The sequence below is a fragment of the Lissotriton helveticus genome, chromosome 3_1 (assembly GCF_964261635.1).
Source record: "Lissotriton helveticus chromosome 3_1, aLisHel1.1, whole genome shotgun sequence".
Classification (NCBI taxonomy): domain Eukaryota; kingdom Metazoa; phylum Chordata; class Amphibia; order Caudata; family Salamandridae; genus Lissotriton; species Lissotriton helveticus.
In genome coordinates, this window is record NC_136061.1 from 1270144665 (window position 1) to 1270168508 (window position 23844).

The following is a 23844-nucleotide window of genomic DNA, read 5'->3' on the forward strand; positions in this document are numbered from 1 at the left end:
TGCGTGTTAGCACTACACCATAATTAAGCCTAATAAGTTCATCCCTATTTCTTGTAATTCCAATCCCCAGATAACGGAGTTCGTCATCACACCATTTCAGTGGATAATCTAGAGGGAAGCGTAACGTCGAAGTTGTAGGAGGAAAGAGACATGAGCGTAATATCATCGGCATACATAGAAACAAGGATCTGTCGCAGGTGACATCGCAGAGCCATATCATTATGCCGTTGCCTTAGCCTAGCCGCTAGTGGTTCAGTGACTAGCGCGAATAAAAGAGGTGACAGGGGACATCCCTGCCGGGTGCCCCGGGCGATTGGAAAGGACGTGGACATATGGCCATTGATCAGCACCTTAGCACCTGGTTGACAATATAGTAGCTTGATCCATGAAATAAATGTGGAGGGGAAGCCCATCCTTTGCATGACACCAAACAGATAATTCCATTCGACAGAGTCGAACGCCTTTGTGGCGTCGAGAAACACCGCTGCCAGGGGATGGTCAGGGGAGACCGTGTCCAGGACAGTAAAAAGCGTGCGTAAATTATGAGAGGTGGATCTCCTTGGGACAAACCCAGATTGGTCCGGCAGTATTAGGCGGTCGAGCAATAATGTCAGTCTGTTGGCAATGAGCTTCGCCAATATCTTGGCGTCACAATTAAGTAGGGAAAGGGGGCGATAGGAGCCACACATGTGAGCTGGTTTGTCGGGCTTCAGGAGCGAAATAATAAGCGCTTCTCTCATGGACGGCGGAAGGATTCCCACTTCAAGGAATTCTTCGAAGACCTCACGCAGAATGGGTGCCATCAGGTCAATGTAAGTTTTATAAAATTCAATAGGGATGCCGTCCAGGCCAGCGGCCTTGCCCGATTGCATGCCCATAATGGCGTCACCGACTTCGTCAAGTTCGAATGGTGCACTTAAAAATTCTCGGTGCACATCACTAAGCCATCCCAAGGCTACATCGCCTAAGTAGGAGTCCAAGTCCAGGTGGCGCTGACCCATGCTTGTGTATAGGGTGGTGTAGTGGGTGGTAAATTCATCCAGGATAGCAGCGGTATCCCAGCATCTCGTGCCATCCTGCCGTTCTAAATCAATGATATAATTGGAGTGTTGTGGGTGCCTAATCACATCAGCAAGAGCTTTGCCAGGGCGCTCCCCTTCCCCATATCGACGCGCCACCCAGTGTTTGCCCCGAAAGCGCACCTCTCTGCCTGCCTCTTCCATGAAGTCCGTTAGCGTTTTTCTAAATTTGCTTTGAGTGTCCCTATCTGGGCGGTTGGATAGGCGAGCTTCAAGCCCACGTAGTTCCAGCTCTAAACTCTGAAGCGTAGAAGTGATGCTCTTTAATACACCTGTTCCCTTAGATATGCACACCCCTCTAATGGTAATTTTGAATGCTTCCCAAATTATTTCCACACTTTTCACAGATCCTTTGTTGATCTCAAAAAAGCCTCGGATCTCATCTTCCAGTTCCGCTCGGAAGACCTCATCTAACAGCATATGCGTATTTAGTCGCCATGCACTACGCGGGCATTCAAAGGCCGAGGGGGAAAGAGTGAGTAAGACAGGCGCATGGTCGGAATATGTCCTGGCTAAGTGTTGTGTTGTATTAATCAGAGGGCCCAAGCCTCGAGATAAGAGCCAGTAGTCCAGTCGCGCCCAAGAGGCGGCATGAGCAGCGAAATGTGTACCCTCGCGACGAAATGGGTAGACGTGCCGCCAAGCATCTAACAGACAATTATCAGAGATGATATCATGAAGTGTTGCGGCAGCTTTAGTGCGGTGGTGTGGTGCAGGATTAGATCTGTCAGTAGCAGGATTATAAGTGACATTAAAATCCCCTCCCCAAATAACATTGGTCGGTCCAATTTCGCTTATTTTATCCCATAGAGAAGTGAAAAAAGCTGGGGAGTCTGTATTGGGGCCATAACAGCATACTAGAGTCACCGGTGTCTGTCCCAATTGTCCCCATGTGAGGCAGAACCTCCCCTGGTCGTCAGCGAAGGAACCCACCGCAGCAAAAGGCACATTATTCTTAATTAATATGGCAGCGCCTCTGGCATAGGTAGAGTAAGAGGAGAAAACTCTGTGTATTGACCAACAGGAAGCAAAGGCAGGGGCCCGTGCGGGGCTAAGATGGGTTTCCTGTAACATCGCTATATGTATGTGGTGGCGGTCTAGATAGGCTATGATCTGTCATCTCTTTCATGGGTCCCCCAACCCCCGAACATTCCATGTAGAGATATTCAGTGGTGTCCCCCTATGAGCCATCGTGTATATGGGATACAAAGTTGAGCTTGTGTAGCCAGACAAGAGCGCGGTACATAAAAACAAAGGAAAAATCACCATGTGCAAGGTAGGATGTGACAAACCACTCCGCAAATGTAGGTCTAGAAACAAAAAGTGCGCAAAAGAGCGCATCCAACCATTCATCACAACATTCACACAATCCCATTACCCCCCCTCCCTCCCCACCCACTGAAATATCCCAATCATGCCAGTACCCTACTCCCACCCCCTTGCACTCCCTCCCTTCTCCCAACAAAAAGAACACCAACAGTTTGGGTCTCACTAAACTCATGTAGTGGACCAAATCAGGGTAATGCCCTCAGGGGGCCGTCAAAGGTGGCGACACAACCTCACCTCCATCACACCAGTCAGAAGCCAGGCCTCGAGTAGGTAGATAGAGGTGCCCCGACGTTAAATGACTAGGCACACATTGGGTCATCCAGGAAACCCCCACATATACCTGCAAATGGACCAGTGTCTACGGGACGTCTCAAGACAGAGCTGTAAGTGGACGGGTATCAATTATTCTCATAGAAGATTACTGCATAGCAAAGGGGCCATGAGACCAGCCCACCCATCATACCCATCCAGGGGGAGGCTTGGTTTGAGTCAAAAGAGGACTGTACATCGAGAGACCCCTGAGGCCAGCCCTCCCACTATACGCATCCAGGGGGAGGCATACCTTGAATCAACCATGTAATATCTGAACAGTCCTCACATCATCAAAAACATTGCAAAGCAAGTCCAAGCACTGCTCCCAGTTCAAAGTTAAAGAATGCATGAGTCTTGCTGCGTGCTGCTCGTAATGCCACATCATGGTCTCTGTAATTTAAGAGGCGTGCTATTATTGGGCGCGGGGTGTCTCCGGGCTTGGGCCGGGGCACCAGCGAGCGGTGGGCCCGTTCAACAATGAATTGGGCAGAGAAAGCGTCAGTACCCACAGCCTCCAGAAGCAGCTTCTCTAAGTAGTCTTCCATACGCCCAGTGTTGGTGGACTCTGGAATTCCAATAAGGCGAATGTTATTACGCCGGCTGCGCGCCTCCAAATCCTCATTCTTTGCCGCTATGGTGCGTAATATATTGTCCATGCGAGACAGTTGGGACGTGTGAGTGGCAGAGGCATCCTCAGCATCAGATATGCGGCGTTCCGCCTCTGTGATCCTCTCTTCATGAACATCTAATTTGTGGGCAATCACTTCTATCCGAGATGTTAGCCTGTCCACTTTATCAACAATAGTGGCGAAGCCCTGCCGGATTTCTCTAAGGATTTCCTGGACCTCGGAGGTCGGGGCAGGCGCCGCCGTGTCATCTACCGCTCTTCCAGGCGGTTCTCGATCTCCCTGGCTAGGCCGAGGTGTCCTCTTCGTAGCGTCAAACGTGATCTTAGGTTGGCGCGTATCCGGCTTGCCCATTGCGCCTAACAGGTGTATCAGTGCTCACAGTGTGTCCACCCTTCTCCGATCCAGAAGCGGAATCCACAGAGGCTAGGGGGTTGCAAATCGCTGGGAGGTGAAAAGACGCACAGACCAGGGATATGATCTCCTTCCAAAGGTCTCAGAGTAGAGTTCTAGGCCTCGCCGTCCGACAGCTGTCCCATCTCTCCTCTGGGCCCAAATGGATAGCTGTATGTTCCAGAACCCAATAGCGATAGAGGATGGTAAACTTTTTCCGGCCAGGCACCGTCCGTAAAGGACTATTAGGTCTCAAAGCACCCTCGCAAGCGGGGATACAAATTGGCACAAAGGACACTCACTTCCCCCACGGAGCGCCCCGATGAATCGGATCTCCGCGGTAGTCCACCGCAGTACGTCGCAGCTACGCAGCTTTCCTCAAATCTGAAGTCGGGGAGGGGGGAGAGCCAAAGTAGCCTTAACAGGCGCCTAGCGGGCAATTAACACTATCGCATATGGGCGAGTCCCCATGGTCAAATTCGGAGCCAGCAGACACACGGGTGGTCACTCACCCCCCCGCTCCCCCCCTCCCCCCCTCCCCCTCAGGAGTCAAGGCAGTCCGGAATGGCCGCCTGGTTGGCGTCTGGCAATCTCGCGGGTGTAGCGCGGTTCAGGTCAGGACAGTGGCTGCGCTATGGGCCGTCTGTACCTCGGTCTCGTCCGTGCCGAGGGATCAATGCTACTCCGTCTCACCGCAGTAGTCCGCAGATAGTCGCTGCAGCGCTTCGAGCAGCTCGGCGGGAACTGGCGCGAACGTAGAGAGGAAACGCGGCCTTCGTGGCCTAGCCCATCTCGTCACAGCCTCGGTGTCAGGTAGCTGCAGGGCCGGTCCCTCTGCACCAGAGGTTCCACTGCCAGGTGCGGTGCTATCTTCCGTCGCCAGTCTTATAGTCAGCATGCAGGGTACAGCGGCGAAACTCGGTCTGCAGACGCAGCACAGTGTCCCCAATCACTCGGGGGTGACAGATGCTGCCAGTCGAGCAAAAAAAAAGGATATTTGTAGGATTAATTACATCGGGCGGCAGGAGCTCGCTACAGTGCGGCCATCTGCTAGTGCGCCACCTAGCGCCCCCCACTTAACACCTTTTTCATTGAAAAAATTATCACCAGCAAGTCCAGCATACCCTTTAACTCCTCCCCAAAACTCAGCCAACTTTGCTCAGGAACTCTCACTCCTTGGAGCATGTCCCCACTATTAGTAAAAAAGTATTTCTGAAATTACTATCGGAGGTTAAACCTGGCTCCCTGGCAGATTGTTGCCTCTGCGCACCTTAAGGGAAGCCTTCCTCCTATGCCCTGACCCTCCTCTCTCACTACTGAACAATTCCCTCACCCCCTAGCCCTTTCGAACTATCGTCCCATTTCCCCAGCTCCCTTACTTGGCCATGGTCTTGGAAGCCCACTTTGCAAATTGACCCTGTTCTTTTATCAAACAGTCCAAATTTCTTGATCCACATCAGGCCGGCTTTCGACCCTTCCATTCCACAGAGGCTGTAATTTTAACAGTACTAGATGAACTCAGGAAATGGGAAGACAAGGGCACTACACACGGCCCTGGTACTTCTCGATCTCTCTGCAGCATTCAACACAACCATGAACTCTTGGTGGACTGTACCAGCAATGCAGGCATACATGGCCTGGCTCTTAAGTGGCTCTCGTCCTTTCTAGAGGACCGCACTCAAGCTGTTCACCTCGCCGAGCTCTCTTCCTATAAAGTCAAATGAACATTTGGGGTGCCACAGGGCTCCTCCCTATCACCGCACTTCTTTAATCTGTACCTGTATCTTCTTGTTCAGTCATTAGGCAAAAGGAAGGGATGCACCTTCAACTAATCCAACGATCTTCAACTGATCTTTGACATTGACAAGTCGGAAGCCTCCATCACCAACTTTCAAACTAATATGCGACACATCAGCAGCTGGATGAACAGTAACCACCTAAAATTAAACCCAGACAAAACGGAATTGATCTTAATTGGTGGATCATTAAACCCCCTGGAACTCCAACTTTGGCCGACTGAGCTGGGAAATCTACCCCTACCATCTAGTTCTACTAAAAGCCTGGGCATCACAATTGATTGTGATCTGTCAACGCAATCCCAGATTGGGACAGTGGTCTCTACCTGCTTTTTCAACTCCGAAAAATCAATAAGATCAGTAGATTTCTCACTACTGAAGCATTAGTACAGGAAGTATATTGACTATGCCAATTCTCTCTACTTTGGTATACCAGCTTACCAATCTAAAATACTACAACTGGTGCAAAACCAGGCTACTAGATTAATCTATTGCCAGCCAAGATGGCAGCAGGTTACCCCTCTACATTAGCTCCCGATAGCCGAACGCAGTACATTCAAGTTGGGATGCATAATTTTGAAAGCGCTGCATGGCAACTGCCCAGCATTCATTTCCTCCTGGGTTCAGAGATACACCCCCACGCGGGACCTTCCCATCTGAACCTCCTAGCCACCCCGTCCTTTAAACGCAAAAAGTTGGGGGGACTAAGATTTGTGGTCCTGGCCCCTCAGTTTTGGAACTCCCTTCCTCAGGACATTAGGTCTACGACATCATACCCTCTATTCAGGAAACTCTTAAAAACCTTGCTCTTTCACTGGGCGTACAAATAAATCTATCAGTGGCAGAGCTCCCTTTGAACCCAGCGCCATGAAAACGTTGGTGTACGAGCGTTTCACAAGTATCTTTTATCATAACATTTGGCAAAGATGGGCCTATACTTAGTACCGGTATCTGAGAATCCCTTAGTTTTAGGGGAGATTCCAGCAAGTTATCAGGAAGAAGGTCTCCATACAGTGTCTGTTGGTGATCCACATGTGGAGGATACTAAGAATATTTTGAAACAATTCCCAAGTGTGTTCGCCAAAAAACTGGTGACCAACAAGGGCTTCAAACGCCAAATTCATTTAAGTCAGATGCTCAGCCTGTTGTGCACAACGTACGTCCTCTTCCTCTAAGTGCAAGAGATTAATTCAAATCTATACTTAAAGTATGTGCTGAGTGGGTGATAGTGCCCTGTGACTCCTCAGAATGGGTTTCTCCCATTGTGGTGGCAAGAAAAGAATCTGAGCAGGTCAGGCTTTGCAATGACTTGCATTCCTTGAACAAGAACATCCTGGTTGATTGCCACCCCCTCTCCAAGTTACAAGAAGTACTCGCTAAGTTGGGAGAGCCAAATTATTTTCCATTATAGAACAGCGCTCTGTGTATCCCCAGATACCACTCACGGCTGAGTCACAAGAGCTTACCACATTTGTCACCCTGTTTGGAGTGTTTAAGTATCTCAAATTGGCCTTTGGCCTAGCTTCTGCAGCCAGTGTCTTCCAAAAACACCTGGATGAGTTTATTGGAGGACATCTTGTTTGTCCAAACATACCAGGATGACACATTGGTTTTTGTTGGTGGTTGGGAAGCACATAGCACATTTTTGTACATGGCATTCTCTGTGTTAGCCAAGGCAGCCAAGACGATAAGAAAAGAAAAGTGTAAATCTGGACCACAACAACTTGAGTATTTAAAGATCTGACCGGAAGGTATAAAATCCAAGTTTTCCTTGATCAAGGCAATTCGTCAGGCAGTTCCGCCCAAAGATAGAGATGCCTTGCTGTCCTTTTTAGGCTTAGCAGAGTATTATGCCTGGTTTAATCATTGATATGAACAAACTGTGGAGCTCTTATGAGCCTTTTTGAGGAAGGGTGCAAAGTTCACTCATCCATGCAAATCTTCTCAACTGGTTTAACAATGTTAAGGATTTGATTGTTGTGGGGGATGCAATACATCCCTGCAAGGATGGTTGTAAATGTTTCATGAATGTTGATGCGAGCCTAACTGGGTTAGGAGCAGTCTTGGGGCACTGGGCGTTAGGCAAGGAACACACCGTAGCCTTTGTATCCAGAATGCTAAGACCAGCTGAAACACATTACAGCAATATAGAACGTGAGGATGTCGCCTGCATGTCTATCAACAAGTTCAGGGCGTGTATTTGAGGATCTGTGTTTGAGGTTTTTACTGACCAGAAACCCCTATTGCACATGTTAAGTGGAAGTGGTGTAGGAAAAGCATCAACTAGACTGGTGCATCTATTATCTAAACTGCAAGAGTACCACGTCAACATGAAACATTTACCTGGTGGGAAAAATGTCAGGGAGGATTGCCTGTCGCGTATGGCCTTAAATGATGACAAAGACCTAGAGCACACTGAATTGTGTTGTGGTTGCATTGGATGCCGTTGAAGAATGTGCTCCTGTGAGTGAACAAGTGCGGCAGGAAGCTTATTTTAAAGACTCTAAGCTTAGTCTAGCCAAAAAGTTAAAAAATGTGGCCTGAAGGCCGAAAATTGTCAGGTGACTTCGTGTTTTTTCTTGTGACCAATGAGTTGTCTGTGGTTAACATCATGGTTATTCCTCCTGATATGTTCATTCTTCCGGAAACTTTGAGGAAGGATAGAATAGTGGCTGCACACTGTGGGCAATTAGGGGTTACCAAGATTTGCAAACTTCTCAACCTATACTATTTGTGGCCTTCTTTAGAGTCCCAAGTCAAGCCATTGCTTGATATGTGTGCTGAGTGTCTGGTTTCTGACGAGAAGTGGAAGATGATGGATACCCCTCTCCATCCTGTTAAAGTTGGAATGTATTTCTCTGGGCCGTAAGAGGTTTTACCTAGTAACATTTGATTTAGCTGATTATCACTTCAAGTGGTTAATATATCGTATGTTCTGCGACGGAGAATGCCATTAGATTTTTGCAACTCATGTTTGCAGTTGAAGCTGCGCCTAGAACGATTGTATGGACAATGGAACACATTTATGTCCTCAAAATGCTCACATTTCTTGACCTTAATGATGTACAGCATGTTAAAGTCGCTTTATATTCCCCATCTTCAAACGGTTACTTGAAAGGGCAAGTAGAATAGTGAAAGGAAGAACTCAAACGTCACTTTTATCAAGTCCGAGGGGGTACAAGAATTTACTAATATCTGGAATTACAACATTGCTCCACACAGCACCACTGGTGTTCCTCGTTTTACACTATGAAAGGAGGATAAATGTGCACACACGTTTGTTTCCTGAATGGTTGCTGTGCTAGAGCACAAGGAAAGACGTTAGGTGTAAGAATGCCTCTGTGAATGCTCATGTATTGCAGAAGCAAAGTGTCATTAAAGAAAAATGTGATGCTAGGAAAAGATTCAGAAACATGGACCTCTGAATTTGTGACTGACTAGTGATAAGAAATCCCCGGAGGGTGTTGAAGGGTTGGTTGATATTCTACTCTCCTGTACAGGTCACAAGTGTGAAAAAGGGTTTGGCCTTTCTTGGTGATAAGGCATGGTGGAACAAGAGGAGTCTTATCTGTCTTTTGGATGTACAGGCGGCCTCCTTGAGGAAACTTTATGCAGAAGAGGTGAGCCAATGTGGTTGGTCTAACTGGTTGCAGGTCTCACAAGAGGGGTCTTTGTCTTCTCTAGTTGAGCAGTCTACATAGGTTGACAAGACACATCCAGTAGATGCCATTGTTCAGGATGTTATTCACACTGAGGTTACAAGGGAGGTAGGGTGTCGCCAAAGAAAGACACATTGCAGATTCAATGATTTAAGTGTTATAATATTTGCTTCATTTTTTGCGGATATGATGCATGCATTATATGTGCTTGAATCCTTAGTTTACGAAGTTATAACTTATGTTCCAGTAGTTTAAAAAAAAAAAGGTAAATGTTTTAGAGTATGGTATCCTCATGTGCCTATAGCATCAGGATACCTTATTGCAATACGACATGAGTTACACACTCTGGATTGGAACGGTGTCTGCGTGGCTCACGTTTGTCAGTTACTGGTGGTTCCTCACAGACACTGGGGCTCCTGTTTGTGGGTGTATGGAAATTCTAAAATAAATCTCTTAAACTCACCTGCTGTTTCTTTAACATTCTCACTACACTCACCCCGTCTCTCTGGGCTAGCCCTGCTATTGATGAGGCTCTCAGGCACACCCCACACTGTACTTTTTTGCCCCCCCCCACCCCCCCGGACCATGCCCAGCGCCAGAACCCCTGGTCCCTGCACCCGCCACGACGACCACCACCGCTACGACGCCACCACACTCCACGCTCTGATCCCCGGACGGACCCGCACCTGCTTCAAGGCCGTCCCGAAATGCTCACACGGTCCCTTCACCTGCCGGAACTGCAGCTACACCAGCCTCAGAGCCGCCGAACAACCCGCCAAGAAAGACCTCAACCACCACCGATGCATCCTACTAAACACCCCCTCCGCATGCAAACACACCTTTCAGCTCTGGGACCTGCTCGACACATCATCCCCGGACATCGCCTTCCTAACAGAGACCTGGATGAATGACTCCTCCGCAGTCGACATAGCCATAGCCATCCCTGACGGCTACAAGATCACCCGCAGAGACCCCACCAACGGAGTCGAAGGAGGAATCGCCATCATCCACAAGAACAGCATCAGGGTCTCGACCAGCACTGACGACACGCTCAGCACCACCGAACACATGCATTTCCAGATCCAGACAGACCCCAACTCCACCCTCAGAGGCACCCTCGTCTACAGACCCCGCGGACCCCGACCCCAGTTCAGCGACGCCATAGCCGACTTCAGCACGCACGCCCTGACCTCCACCGACTACATCCTCCTGGGAGACCTGGACTTTCACCTGGAGAACAACAACAACAGCAACTCGACAACCCTGATCGATAACCTCTCCAACCTCGGACTGAGACAACTAGTCACAAAAGCTACCCACTCCGCAGGCCACACACTTGACCCCATCTTCTCCGCAAGCCCCCACGTCGTATTCAGCCACACCACCAAACTCCTCTGGACCGACCACTGCTGTATCCACTTCTCCTTCCAGAAACCCACCACACACCACCGCGCCCAACTGATCCCCTGCCACTGCTGGAGAAAGATCACAGAAGACCAACTACACGCAAAACTCGCTCTCAGCCAACCCACCGAACCCTCCAACACTGACGATGCAGCCCGCAACCTCAGGCGCTGGATCGACGACTGCACCAACACACTCACCCCGCTGAAGAAACCCCCCACAGAGACACAAGCAAGAGGGCCAGCTGGTTCACCCCAGAACTCCTAGCCTCCAAGCGAGCCTGCCGGAAGCTAGAGAAGAAATGGCACAGTGAACAGACTCCGGACAGCCACACAGCCCACAAGGACGCCACCCGCAACCACCACCACCACCACCTCATCAGGATAGCCAATAGGACCTCCTTCAAAGACCACCTCGACAACAACGCACACAATAGCAAGGAGCTCTTCAACATCGTGAAGGAACTCTCCAACCCCAGTTCAAATACCAACGACATCCCGCCGTCGCAAGACCTGTGCGACTCCCTCGCCACTTTCTTCCACCGCAAGATAGGAGACTTCCACGACATTGTCAACACCCAGACAGCCCCAACAGACAGCAACACAACAATCTCTCCGCACACCATTGACCACGACCCCCTGCTAGCCTGGACCAGCGTAAGCATTGATGACACCATCAAGACCATGAGCACAATCCACTCCGGCTCCCCGTCAGACCCATTTCCACACCACATCTTCAACAAAGCCAGCAGCTCCATCGCACCCCACCTGCGCAACGTCAGCAATCTCTCCCTCGAGACTGCGACCTTCCCAGAGAGCTGGAAATATGCAGAGATCAACGCCCTACTAAAAAAAACCAAGGCTGACCCGAGAGACCTCAAGAACTTTCGGCCCATCTCCCTGCTCCCGTTCCCGACCAAGGTCATTGAGAAGACAGTCAATAAACCGCTAAACCGATACCTCGAAGAAAGCACAATCCTGGACCCTTCCCAGTCAGGGTTCCGCAGCAACGACAGCACCGAGACTGCCCTCATCACTGCCACCGGCGACATCAGGATACTGCTGGATAACGGTGAGACCACAGCCCTCATCCTCCTGGACCTCTCTGCGGCCTTCGACACCATTTGCCACCGCACACTACGCGCACGCCTCCACGCTCTAGGGATCCGAGACATAGTCCTGGAATGGGCCACCTCCTTCCTCTCCGGCAGAACCCAGAGCTTCTGTCTCCCCCATTCCAATCCGAAGCTTCCGAGATCTGCGGTGTACCCCAGGGTTCCTCCCTCAGCCTGACACTGTTCAACATTTACATGGCCCCGCTCTCACACGTTGCCCGACAGCACAACCCCAACATAATCTCCAATGCCGACGACACTCAACTGATCCTCTCCCTCACCAAGGACCCCATCACCGCCAAAGCCAACCTCCACAAAGAAATGAACGCCGTCGCCAACTGGATGAAGACCAGCTGAGTGGATCCTGACAGATACAAGGAGAACAGTCACCCAGGCCTTCTACACCCCCAACCGCCAGCTCCGCTCCGCCGACCTCGCACTTGCCACCGTCCCGCGCATCTGAAGAAAAACCACTGGCGGGAGGTCCTTCTCCCACCTCGCCGCCAAAACCTGGAACACTCTCCCACTGAACCTACGACCGACCCAAGACCTGCTGACCTTCAGGAGGCTACTCAAGACCTGGCTGTTCGATCAGTAGCGCCCCCCCCCCCCCGCGCCTTGAGACCCTCACAGGTATGTAGTGCGCTCTACAAATGTTGATTGATTGTGTGTGTTGCAATTGAGGACTCGACCATAGGTCCTTCCCATATACAAACAGCGGATCTATATGTGCTGAGTGGAAAGCCATATTCATCTTTGCATTACTTATTTCGCACCATATGTCAAGGTCATTGCAAGGCTATGTTGGGTGCAGGTTCCCACTTTGGGTCGGTTGCCTTAGTCTTATTGGTGTGGTGTGCTGGTCGGGACTATTCCAGAAGTCTGGACTTTAGTTGTACTTATAGAAAAGCTGATCATTCCAGGTTCTGTTCTATGGTGAGCGGTTGATGTTAATTATCTTGTAAACAACCAGGGTTTCAACCATCCACTGAACTTCAGGTGCGCAGTGCAGTCTTCAGATGAGAAGTCCCCTGGTGCATAATGAAGAGAGGGATTTCCAGGAGCAAAATAAGTGTAGAGAGACCCCAGATTCCTGGAATGAAGAGTGAGTGGGAAATACCCAATTGTCCCGGAGTAGGAAGCGTTCTCGCAAAGTAAAGGAAGGAATCCCTGGTTCAGAATGAGTAAAGGGCAGGATTCAGGAAGTCGCCGCGTAAGGGGAATAAGCAATGGATTTCTGGTGCAGAATAACAATAATCCCTGGGTGCTCAGTGAGCAATGTGTGAAGAGAAGAGCCCCTTTGTGCAGAAAGATGGGAGGAGGTCATTGGTGCAGAATGAGGGGAGGGGTCCACGGATCCCTGTGTGAGCTGGGACTGAAGAGTCTTCTAATGGGGAAGGAGAAGATGAGGCCTCTTGGTGATGAAGGAGGTAAGAAGGGACCTGATGCTGAATGAGGGGGGTGGAACCCCACATTCTGAGGCACCGAGTGAGTGGAGGAGGGCCCTGGTCTAGAATAGGTAGGTGAGGTCCTTTGGTGCAGGGAAGAAGGCCTCGTGTAGCGCCGTGACAGACACCCTCTGCTCCCTGGCTGAAGGCTCCCTGCGCAGAGTGCGGGAGGAGGTCCCCTGCTCTCTGCCGAGGAGTGTTGATCAAGTCTTTGTAGCCCCGGGGGGCTCAGGCTGCGGTTCCTTCTGTCTGTGCCTCAGAATCCTATCCGCCCATTAGTGCAGCTCACGCATATCTGTCATGGAGCGAGTTCGTTCTCTTCCTGAGGGGGTGTCTGCTTCCGCAGTGTTCAGCTTCCCTGGCCGCGCTAGGAGGCGGCGGTAAGGGGGAAGCCGGGTGTGTGAGCTACAGTACTTTTGATATTAGGTCACGGAGGCTTCTGCGCTCCCTTATTTCGGTGGGAGCGTGGGCTTATTTTCTAGATCTAGGTGTTATAGCGTTTGGCACATTCAGAGGTGAGAGCACGTGTCCTCTGGGGACCAAGGTTTCCAGACGTGAGGTTTGTCAAAGTGACCACGTTCTGTGGGTTACTCTGTGTTGCTGGCTGAGAATGTGTGAGGAATCGAGGCCTAACCCGGACTAATATCAACTGCTAATTATTTATCTTTTTTTTTTAAATGTGTTATTGAAAAGCACTCGTTCTCCCGTGAGCATCGTGGCGCTATTAAGTTACTGATCTGAAATTTCAAAGAGCTTTAACATTTTCAATTACCTGCTTGAAGAGTAAAATGTTTTCCACCTTGTTTCCTTAAGATTTGGCTCTCTACACTGACCAAGGGGAAGATGGTTCCAGTGAATGCCGCTCTGGCTGAAAGGGCACATTCACCTAGTCTGGCTTTCCTTGCTTTGGGAATCTGAAGAAGTAATTGATATCGAGGTCTAAGCGCCGACAGAGGACGATACTGTCTAAAAATAGGTGTGTCATTTTCTGCGTTCAAGAAGAAGGTGTAACCAGACGATTAACGACAAAGAAAGAACATATGAATTGAAAAGTATGGGAGAAAAATGAAGCCTTGGTGTACTCGCTGTGCAAGTTTGAGTTTTGTTGATACGAACGGGGGGAGCTTCGCATTTTGAGTTACGTTATCAAGATAATCTTTGAACCAAGCTAGTTAGGTACCATATACTTTGCTATATATCCTGTCTATAAATATCCAATGGTTTATGGTGTCAAATGATGCCAAGTCCTTAGGATAAGGGCAGCTGGCTTAGCCTAGCAGCAGAGAGTTCAAGTGCAGCCACTCTCACATTTTCAGTGCTGCACCCAGCACGAGCATCCCTCGCACAGGCTGTAGTGTCTTGTTGATCAGAACAAAGCTCAGAAGCTGAATGTAAACAAGTTTTTCAAGAAGTTTGGATAGATTTAGAAGTTATGAACAACAGTTTGCAATAGAAGTGGAGTACAAAGTTGGCTTTTTCAAAATCGGAGCAACAATCTCAGATTTCCAGTAAGCTGGTACGGAATTGATAGAAGTGCTGGTAATATTCCTCGCATCCTCTTCTATAGGTAAGGAGACATTTTTGTGAATGTGAGCGGTAAGGGTGCCTGTGGAAGAACCTTTGCAGAAGCAGCAGCTTGTCACTAGTTGGATAAACTCTTCCTTTGTCACACTTTGAAGAGGCAACCGTGCAGTTACTGCACCCGATGTAATAGGGTGATTATCATGTACATTTAAAATAGCTCGTTTTCAGATAATTAAAGATTGGACACTGGTATCAATATTTGTAGTAAAAACTGCAACTTGTTCACATCTGTCAATCTAGGTGCCTCACAGGGACAGGGAGCCTTATTAATTACTCCAATAGCAAAAATCAAAGCAAATTTGTTAGCTTTGAATGTACTGTCAGCATTGTAAGCAGCTTTGCTGTTCTTTATATCATGTTTATAATCTTGACTACTTTATAGCATGTTTATAATCTTGACTACTGTTGAGACTGTGGATTTTAAGCTAGGGATCATATGAACTACACCAATTATTTTCAACGACCATAAATTATTTATTCATTTTCCTACATTCGTTAGAATAACAAGGTGCAAAGGTGTTATTGAAATGAGGAACGATCAGTATCCTGTGGAGGTGCATCATTGTTTCACAGGTAGAATGCTAGAACCGTTAAATTGAAGTTCTCAGATTTAAAATGGATATGTCTACTCTGAGTGATATGACGCCAAAATTCACGTAATTTAGCAAAAGATGCACCTCATGGAAACCAATCTGCTCACCTTCAGGAGGAGACTAAAAACTGTTCTCTTCCTGGAAGCCTGGAGCTCCTCTTAAAGCACCCCTCTTGACTTTGCTGTTTCATCTTCATGGGCTCCTCTCGGACAGTGCTTAGAGACCTCTTTGGTGATAATGCGCTATACAAATGCCCTATAACCTAACATAACATAACATGGTCATTAAATGTGTAGGGAATGTCACTTATTGGACTGGTATGACAAAGTCTGTGGGAGCCTCGGAGTCTCATTTCTCTGTGAAGCCTACGGGCTTCTAATAAGTGTTTTAGTACCAAATAGATAGTCAAGTCTCCAGTACTACAATAGAGAGATGGGGACATTCTCAGGCAAAGCTTGCACTTTCAGAACTGTAGGTCCTCTGAAGTGCACTGGGGTGGCTGGGGTCGCAGAGTGTTCTGCTCCTATTTGTTATGACTTAGTTCAGGAAATTCAAGTTCCTGGAAATTTCTTTTTTTGTGATTCCTTCAAATTGCAGTATTAAAAGGTGGACATTTTTCAGATCCATTGAGAATATGGAGCTTTCCTGGTTTGTGGAATGAGACTCCTGAGCCAGAATCAGAAAAAAATTACTAGTCACATTTGATATTTTTGCAGACTTGGATCGTAGAAGCCGATGGCTAGAATTTGATGGCAAGAGGCTTGGTAATCGAATGTTAACTTGGAATGCACTTTTGACAGTTGACATTTGTGGGTGCTGCATGGTATGCTGGTTATTGGCATGTTGTGACTTGCTTCACTAGGAAATCTCTAGCAACAGCTTCACATTCCACTGGTAGAAGTTTGTTATTTTAGGTTGAGCCTGGGCAGCGCATGCGCTGCTCTGCAAGGCATACATAGCAAAACCAAAGAGGATGGTGGATGGAGTGTTGAACATTGCAAGCACTCACCCCCAGTCAACTGATCTGGGTTTAATCCATCATCATTCTTTAGCTCACTCCACCACCCCAGTTCAGCCATGGCCATATGCAAATCAGTCTGACCCTGTGCCTCATGTGAACTGTCCAGTCCGAACTGCCAAGCCATGTCTTCCCTGGACCGGAAACAAGCATCCTGGGACCGGTTTCTGGCTAATCAGCTGTCATCAGCCAGGCTAACTTGAATCCAGTGGCAAAGTGAGCAAGGAACCCACGTCTGGGCATACCCTGCCCACTTAGGGCGAACAAAGCAAAACCAAAGGGTATGATTGGCGGAGTGTTGAACATTGCAAGCACTCATCCCCAGTCAACTGATCTGGGTTTAATCCATCATCATTCTTTAGCTCACTCTTCCACCCCAGTTCAGACATGGCCATATGCAAATCAGTCTGACCCTGTGCCTGGAAACAGTCCATGTTGAGCGTGGCAGTCCCACCCACTCTCCACCCATATTTGTAATTGGCTTGTGCCAATGTCCTTCGTAAATGCTGCCTTCTGATTTGTTAACATGCTTGTTAGCCCCTCTTAGTACGGCCTTGTCTTCCTTTGTAACCTCCCATGGCGACTGGCCCTTTTACTTTTGTTGCGACACTGTATGTCTTATTTAGTCTGCCTCCCTCCGTTCAGATCTGAGGCCTCCGAAGTCATCTGCGGCGTGCCACAAGGATCATCACTCAGCTCCACCCTCTTCAACGTGTACATGAGCCCCCTCGCAGCCATCGTACGCCAACACAGCCTCAACATCATCTCCTACGCCGACGACACCCAGCTGATCCTCTCCCTCACCAACGACCCCGCCACCGCCAGATCCAACCTTCACGAAGGGATGAAAGAGGTAGCCGAATGGATGAAGAACAGCCGCTTGAAACTGAACTCAGACAAGACGGAAGTCCTCATCCTTGGACCATCACCGTCGGCCTGGGACGACTCCTGTCGGCCCCCGGCCCTAGGAAGGGCACCCAAACCAACGGATCACGCACGCAACCTGGGCTTCATCCTGGACCCCTCCCTGTCGATGACCAGACAAGTCAACGCTGTCTCGGCTTCATGCTTCAACATCCTACGCATGATCCGAAAGATCTTCCGATGGATCCCCACCGAAACCAGGAAGACGGTCACCCAGGCACTTGTCACCAGCCGACTAGATTACGGAAACACCCTCTACACCGGAACCACAGCCAAACTGCAGAAAAGACACCAACTTATCCAGAACGCCTCCGCACGACTCATCCTGGACATCCCACGCCACAGCCACATCTCCAGACACCTGAAAGACCTGCACTGGCTCCCCGTCAGCAAAAGAATCACTTTCCGCCTCCTCACCCACGCGCACAAAGCCCTCCACAACCTAGGCCCCAGGTACCTCAACGACCGCCTGACCTTCTACACTCCCACCCGCCAACTACGATCGACCAGCCACGCACTCGCCGCAGTTCTACGCATCCGAAGAGCCACCATGGGAGGAAGATCCTTCTCCTACCTGGCAGCCAAGACCTGGAATTCACTCCCCATCCACCTCCGTCTTACCCAAGACCACCTTTCCTTCAGGAAGCAACTCAAGACCTGGCTGTTCGAGCAGTAGCGGACCCCCCCCCCCCCCCCAAGCGCCTTGAGACCCTCCGGGTGAGTAGCGCGCTATACAAATTTCTTGATTGATTGATTGATTAAGCACTATTTTCTTTAATAAGTTTCTCCTACTGAAGGCACTACGTGCTTTCCATATTATATTCAGCACTCCATGTGCCCTCTCACTTTCAAGCAGCCCTGGACAATGGCAGCTGCTTCTTTGAAGTGAAATAAGTCTCACATTTACAAGAGTTTGAGCTATTGCCATTGTAAATGACAATAGCTTAAACTCTCGTAAATGCGAGACATATTGTATTGCAAATGCTTGTTTTTAGTTTGAGGGCACTTTCTCCTCCGGGGCGCCTGCCAGGTAGCATTACAGATCTCCGTGAGTACAAACCTCTCTGATTCCGATGAGCATCAGTAAAAGTTCACAATTCTTGGCTCTGGACACAGGCTTTGACCTTCACCTAACATGGCCGTGAAATCTTGTAACTCAGAGGGGTCCCACCGAATGTCTTTGGACAATGTAGCTTCTGTGGTTGGGGGTGATGGGGCTCATAGACACCGGGTTCATGTTTCCCTGAAGGGGAATTTGCTTTGCAGACCTGCCACCGTTGAAATTCATTCTACCGTGTGAGGTAGCGGCGGGTACTTGATGGAGCATAGTCTTGTGTTGAAATTAGGGCATTCAGCCCATCAACCCTGACCAAACATGAATGAGGACACACGTGACGGGGGCGGGGGCTTAGAGTCTGGTACTGTCCCTATAGTGCTGTTCCACTCCAAGAAAACCAATCACAAAGGCTTATAAGGCTGCCGTCTACGTGCTGTGGAGGTTGTAAAACCCCTGCTGGACGTCGGGTGCGCTGAGCCGAGCTACAATGCTGCCCTCTGTAGGGGATTCCTGTTCAGGGTGGGCCTCAGTGTGGTATGAAATGAATGAATGAAATGAAAATTAAACTTATATAGCGCGTAACTACCCTGATGTCTCGCAGCGCTTTATCGGCTCTTCGTTGAGAGATGTGAGGAGAGGCTATAATTGTGTGACCACACATGGTGGTGCTGTGTGAGTTGGCAGGTCTGGCTTTGTTCAAGAAAATGCTTTGCGTCAGCACCCTGGCAGGTAAAGCTTTCCACTGGAGTCCAGTCAGAAATTCTCAGGTTGGTCCCAGCTGTAGGGGAACGGGCAGCATGTGGCTTTCATATCCACAAGGCACTTGTCAGGGCTAGGCTCATCTTCTGTATGAAGTTCTTCAAAAACAGACTGTGGGCACTCAGTACTTCTAAAGTACAGGGTGTACAGACAATTGCCCCCATCTTAATCAACAAGGAGGCTGTTTGCTGTCCCTGAAGACCGCCGAGTTTGCTGACGGGCACAGCACTTGGGGCTGGCACACAGTGGCATCTGGGGTTTGAAACACCGGTTGAAAAGGAACGGGGGTAAATATTATGGGGAACATTAAATAACAAGTTTGGTTGTGATGTGAGAAACTCACAGCTCGCTCAATTTCTTTAAAGCACTTGCCCCAATAGTAAAGGCTATGCATTAATTAAACATACATGTGTTAGAACAGCTTAAGCATCTGGATACAAGTCTTGCCTTGGTGGCAAACAGTTCTTTCCCATATTGAAATTGCATCCATATAGTGCTTACTGCTGCTCATGAGGCTTTTAAGTCTGTATTGTGATTCTATAATCTGGTAGTGGAAGGGTATTTACTGCGGGGGGGAGGGGGAAGCGGCCTTGGTCAGCAGCCCTTTGCTTCTTTTCTTCTGGGGGTATTGTACGCATGTTAACCCTGTCAAGTCCAAGGATCCAGCTATTGGTACCAGGTTAACACCCAAATGCAGCAATAAACAACTGAAAGCTGATCAGTCGGCCTCTGTGAAGGGCCTTCCACTGCATGGCATTACATATCACAGCGTTTTTAGTTACTTGGTCTGTTTAAGCTGGAAACGATTTTTTTTGTTAAAATGTGCAAATTGTACTGCAAATGATGCATTATGAAACAAATCCATAACTCTGTGTAAAACACCATGGCTCGGCATCTCATGATACCAGTGACCCTGCTCGTGCTCCTTGAAATATCCTGCCTGTGGACAGCTGAGTGACTTCTTGGTGCTTTCTCAACACTCTGTTCTCTTTCAGTCCCAGCTGTTGTGCCCTACAACCTACACGGCCTGCACCGACATTTAGTAATCGGTTGGGCATGTTTTTTCCATTCTCCCAGTTTGGCAGATGAGGCAGGCTATTTTGACCGGCATCGGACAACCGAGCATGGCGTGGGGTCAGGGAATGGGAACCAGAGCCCTCTGCATGCTATAGTTGACATCTTCACCATTTATACCCCGCCCCCCTCCGTTCATTTTGTACGCACATTGTATTGTATTGTATTGTAATTGCATTTATGTAGCGCTTACTACCCCTGACGAGGCATCAAAGCTCTTTTTCGGCAAGTAGCAAGCTACTCCGGGACCCATAGAGGATTAGTGTTGAATTAGTATAGTGAAACATGCAAGTACATTTTAAGTGGTGGATAGGTTAGTCGGTTATTTGGATTTGGAATGATAGCAGAAGGATAGAGGAAGACAAAGGTTTGTATTTATATAGCGCTTGTTGACGCATGCTATTCAGGAAGCCTACAAAGGATTAGTGGTGAATTAATATGGTGAAATATGAAGTAATTTCAGTGGTGGATATTAGTCAGTTACTTGGAGTGAGAAGGATAGCGGAGGGATAAAAGGGGAAGAAAGATTTGCATTCATATAGCACTTGTTAACCCTGATGGGTGTTGAATCGCTTTTCTGGCGAGTAGCACGCGACTCCGGAACCCATAAAGGATTACTGTTGAAAGTGAGTATAGTGAGAAAAATATGAAGTAATTTGAGTAGTGGATATGTTATTCAGTTATTTGGGTAGTATATTAGTATAGTTTAATATGGAATTTGATTAGTGAACATGTTCGTCTGTTAATTTCGATTGAAAAGGATAGTGGAGGGATAAAAGAGTGAAAGATTATTATTACTTTTTTTAGGTCTTCGCAATAGGAGGAGGCTTTTGGATGAGTAAAAAGGAGTTTTGGAGGGGAGGACTCAGAGCAAAGAGTTTAGAAAGGTTTGTTTTAGGGATCGGTATAGTAAAAGAGGTGTCAGATGATGCAAGGAGGGGTAGAGTAGGAGAGTCTAGAAAGGGTTATTTTGGCAATCATAGTAGTGGTATGGGTTTTGGGATGAATGAGAGAATGGATGTAGAGGATATATTGATAGATGTATAGGATCAGAGATGGGGTAGGGCATTGGAAGGAGTATTAGAAGAAGTTTGAGATGAGTCAGAAGGTTGGGCTAGAAGATATATTGAGCGAAGTATAGGCTGAGAAATAAGGTAGTGCATTGGAAATGCTAACTTAGAAGAAATTGATAACTATATAGATCCATAATTACATTGAAAGTATATAGATACATAAAGGAGGTAAGTATATGTAGATTAAAGATATTGATAGAGGAACAGGATGAGAAGTTGGGTAGTGCATTGGATATGCTTTTTCAGGAGAAAAGTTACAGACGCACAGATCCAAGTACATGGAAGGTACATAGATGCACTATGGAAGTATGTCAGGGGAGGTGGTACAGCATGTGGGTCATGTAGTAATGTTCTAAACTGTCCAATGGATGAGAGGCGGTTAGAAGAGAGGTGATGTATTGCTGTATCTGTGTTAGGTGTGGTGGAAGAGTGAAATCTTGGCATTGGAGTTTGTTCCTTTGACTGGTTTAAAAGGTGGGTATATGTTTGTATTTTGTGATGGTAAGTATTACGAGGTGTTGCGCTTTGAAGATCTTGTTGTGCTGGTGTGTGTGATATGTTTTGCTAGTGAGGAGTAGTGAAAAAGGGTGCTGATGTATATGTTTCATGCAACAGATTTGGTTGTATAGTGTTGTTTGTGAGGAGGATGTGACGTAGAGGGGGTGGTGATGTGTTTATGAGTAGAGTGTATGTTGTGTGTATGAGCGAATGAAGTACAGGTAAAAGTGTTTATCTTAGACTGGTTTGTTGCAAGAGTTACAAAGTGTGGTGGTGTGCAGTGTGTGTGTTGTGCGTTAGTGTTTTTATGGTATAAGGGAAAGGAGGGTGTTTGTTGGACAACTGATAGAAGGATGATTATACGTTTGTTAGTGATAAAAGGTGGTCGTCTGTTAGGTGGAATTACAGCAGGGAGAGTGTCTGAATGGGATGTAGTTATGTATGGTGTTGATTGGCGTTGTGTTAGTGATGAGTGTATTGGTTAGTGGTATAGGATAGAGTTGTGTACTGTTTGTAGGTGACAGTGGATATGTGTGGTAGTTTGGATAGTAGGGTGTGTAGATGTGGTTTGGTTGGGTTTGTAGTCCATGCTGGTACATTAATCTGTGCATAGTGTTGTGCGTGGTGTACATTTGGTGTGAGTGTGTTGCTCCTTTTGCGGTTGTGGATGTTGTGGGCTGGGTATTGCTAAATGAGAAAAAGGGCAGCATTTCTTGCCCTAGTCCCGACCAGTCTCGAACAGGCTCAAACAGGAAACTGCCCTTGTCTTCTCTGCCCTTAACAGGCTCAAACAGGAAACTGCCCTTGTCCTCGCTGCCCTTAACAGGCTCAAACAGGAAACTGCCCTTGTCCTCTCTGCCCTTAGCCTCGACGTCCGGGCTGAGACGCCCTAAGCCTGGCCTTTTTTTAGGTCGAGCTGGTAAACTGCATCCGAAGGATGCAGGTGTCCAGCTGGAGACCTAATGTTGCCTGTCACGGGGGAAGGAGGACAAGAGGGTGTTACGAGCTTTTTTCCTGGATTTGGGTGCGCGAACGCGCATGTCCCGTCCCGCGCCGTGCACATGCGCACGCATACAGACAGACACTCGCTCACACCCCCCCCCTCCTCCACAGTCACACACACACGCACTCCAAGACACATACACACACACATACACAGCCCCCCCCGCCGCACGCGCGCGCGCGCACACACATGCCCGCCCTCGCAGCTCAGCAACCCACTCACCGGCTTCCTTGGTGCGGCGGCTCTCCTCAGCTGCAGGGCCCGGCAGCAGGACTCTTCCTCCCTCCTTCGGCACCGGGGCGCAGGGTAGGCTCCTGCCTGCTCCGGTGCTCCAAACAATCGCGGCTCTTCCGTGGGAGGCGGGGTAGGCTCCCGCCCTCCTACTTCCTGTTTCCGGTTGTCGCGCCGGCCTGCCTGACTTCCTGGTCGCAGGCCGGCGGTACTCGAAAGGGGGAAAAACGACTCCGGCATCCTATAAATTTGGCAGCAGAAAGGCGGCTGAGTGACGAGGAGCGTACTCTGGGAATCTACGCACGCTGAAATTAGCAGCAAGAGTTCTGGATAAATTATATAGTCACAAACACCCTGCATTTAAATTGGTTTACGGGGCTATGGCACCTGCTCCATATTATGTACCTAGCAAGTTTCAAGGCATAATTTAGGTAAGAGCGATGGTGGTTAATATATTTGCTGGAGAGGTCAGCGAGTTGTGCAATCGCAGGATTCGCTCTTCATGACTCATCATAAAACAGCATAGAGTTAATGTGTCCGCTGCTAAATCTCCCACATGCAGGTCACGACAGTTTGCTTTATATATACAGCTCAGTGGTTACTGCTTTTCTTGCAGAGATATTTGTGAAGTTTCTCATAAATAGATATGTCCGACGACATCATTAAAGTGCATACGTGTATCTAACATACATGTCTTGGGAACATAACTTGGCTCTAAATCATATTGGTGTAGTTTTAAGCACTTGTGAGTGATAAGCTGAGTGGCATTGTTTTATTTAGTTGTATTGATATCACAGTGTTACGTGCTAGAGCTATCTCACAGCCAGAGCCAGCCTCTACCAAAAGTAGTGCTGACAGACCTTTAAGTGA

General features: G+C 48.4%; 1 protein-coding gene across 3 annotated transcripts in view; it reads left to right on the forward strand.

Moving 5' to 3' along the window:
- Positions 1-23844, forward strand: part of WASF2 (WASP family member 2) — a 400400-nt gene that overhangs the window by 102556 nt on the left and 274000 nt on the right. The gene's annotated exons all lie outside the window — the stretch shown is intronic.